The 2,621-nt window shown below is 35.7% G+C and overlaps 1 non-coding gene across 1 annotated transcript; it reads left to right on the forward strand.

Annotated features, from left to right (window-relative positions):
• Positions 1-1,857: 1,857 nt before the first annotated feature.
• LOC121825550 (U6 spliceosomal RNA) lies at positions 1,858-1,963 on the forward strand. The gene has a single exon (XR_006067877.1). It is a non-coding gene; the product is annotated as a U6 spliceosomal RNA (small nuclear RNA).
• The last annotated feature ends 658 nt before the right edge of the window (positions 1,964-2,621 follow it).

The raw sequence follows: 2,621 nt of genomic DNA on the forward strand, positions 1-2,621 counted from the left end.
CCTGCAGGGACACATGAAGACAGAACACTGTATACATAATAAATAATTTTTTTAAAAAGATGGAAAATACACAGAGAGTCTGGATCCTATATGTTATTGTGTTGTCTTTAAATATTTTGGCTTCTAAGAGACACTGGATTAAAGTTGCTAGATTAAATCAACTTATATATTTAAAAAATATCTTAACTTCAAAATTCAAATCAAAAGGTATGTTGCATTGGGGGAGAGGTTATGCTTTTGTTTCTACAGGAAATGAAATGCTATAGATTCATTTCGTGTTAAGGAAAATCAGGTCTGATCGAGGAAGACCCCCTGAAATCCTAACTACAGACATTAAATAACAACAACAACAACAAAAAAAAACCTATGAAAACTACAAAACATGCGACGTATATTTTACTTCCTCAAACATTAAACAAAAAAATCATCTTTGGCTAACTTATGTACAACATGCAGTCTATACTTGTATTAATACAAAAATGTATTAATGTATACAAACCTTAAAAGTTTATATATTTTCAGAACAAGGAGACCACATACCAATACAAATGGATGGCCCAGATTATCCAACATCTCAGAGTGCCTCTATTACAATTTCCTCCAAATTCTGCTTCCAGAACAGCTCCAAGGCTGCTGGTTGAGATGCTCCAAACTCACAGACTACTCCAGCCAAGATTTAACAATTATCCTGATTTTTTTCAAGGTTCCCCCAAAGATGTCAGTGCCCCCAAACAACAGAAAGTAGTCTAGGAAACAGCACTAATATTTCCCCAAAAAATGGGTTATGGATGTTTATATAAAAAAACTAAACAAAAGAGGTTAGATTTCAGGGATCTTGTTCTGAAAAGAAAAATGGGGGATAGAAATAATAGAAGGGTAGATTATTAGATCTACTTTTAAACAAAAAACCCAACCCAATTACTAGTCTTAAATATTTCACATTGGTATGGACTTTAGCATATTGATACAAATTTAAAGTTAATTTTGTTATACTGTGTGTACATTTTTACTTGTTTGGGGTACAGTGTTTATGCAACTCATTTAAAAATGTAATATATAATTAAGAAACACAGATTAATAGTCATCTATAAAAGTCAAACTTATAGTCATGTTAGGTAAGCTTTCAAGGTCACACAAAGATATATTTAGATAGATAAATGGTCTTCAAATACTTCAAAGACCTACAGAATATTTCATTTACTATGTTTAATAACCAGAAGCTTTTCATGACAATGATACACATCTGCTCCTAGCAGCACCAATCTACTTCAAAAAAGATGATGCACATCAAGGAACCTCCATATGGAGTTTGCTTTCTTTATGGCAAAAGCTAGCCATTTGGGGGAAAAAAAAACCTGCCTTTGCCTCAATTGCTGACAATATACTGTCCAAAGTGGACCAGCAAGGCACAAAAGAAAGTGACTGCTAAAATTTGCCAAAACAAGATTCAATAGTCCTTCAAACTTCTCCGCTTCTCAGGAAAGTCTGTCAGATATCATAGGCCTGAAGGCCAAAGATGGATGCCCCAACATTACGAAGAACTTATGGTGAATGTCCAGGCAGACAGATGTCCCTGTTGTTAGATAACATTTCACCCTCTGTGGTCTTTGTTGGCCTTAAAGACTAAATGATTAGACTTACAGTTTTCCTTAGTTATGGTAAAAGGCAAATTAGCTATAAAACTTTAGACTCACAAAGATAAAATAGCTAATGGACTATTTTCTCTAATATTGCCAAATACAAACGGACTGGACATTGTAACTGTAATTCTTACTTGATAACTGTTTTTGTTATATGTAATTTTACTATGCTAACATTAAAATCTTCCTTTTTAATTAGACAAAAAGGAGGAATATGGTGCTCGCTTTGGCAGCACATATACTAAAGCTGGAAGGATACAGAGAAGATTAGCATGGCCCCTGTGGAGGATAACACGCAAATTCGTGAAGCGTTCCATATTTTTTGCTTTCTCTTTGTGAGAACGAGTGAACAAATGAGAGTGTGAGCTCATGAAGTAAAAAGTTGCCTGTATACTTTGTGTTTTTCTTTCCTCCTCCCCAAGAGGTTTTCTATTTCTAAATTAAAATAATGGCAAAATAAACGTTTTTTTTCCATAACAAAAAAGGAGGAATATGGAATATTCCTTTAAACTATGTGAATATATGTTGCTGTGATTGGTTCAATAAAGAAGCTGAGTGGCCAGTAGCTGAACAGGATAAGGTTAGGTAGGAGAGCCAGACTGAGAATGCTGGGAAGGAAGAAGCAGGGAGTTGGGGAGTCTGGCGTCACCCAGTAGACACAGAGAGAACAAGACGGGCATGCCGTACTGAAAAAAGGTACCAAGCCATGTGGCAAAGCACAGATAAGAAATATGGGCTAATTTAAAATGTAAGAGTTAGCTAGTAACAAGCCTGAGCTATCGGCCGAACACTTGTAACTAATATTAAGTCTCCATGTCAGTTATTTGGGAACTGGTGGGCAGGGAAGAAAAGTCCACCTACAAGGCTGGCCTCAGACTCACAGAGAGCTGCCTGTCTTTGCCTGTCTTTTGTTTCAGGAAAAACAAACAAACAAAAACCATCCCCCAAACAAAACATATTTTCTAAACCTACACAGGAGGG

Source organism: Peromyscus maniculatus, chromosome 23 (genome assembly GCF_049852395.1).
Source record: "Peromyscus maniculatus bairdii isolate BWxNUB_F1_BW_parent chromosome 23, HU_Pman_BW_mat_3.1, whole genome shotgun sequence".
NCBI classification, from domain to species: domain Eukaryota; kingdom Metazoa; phylum Chordata; class Mammalia; order Rodentia; family Cricetidae; genus Peromyscus; species Peromyscus maniculatus.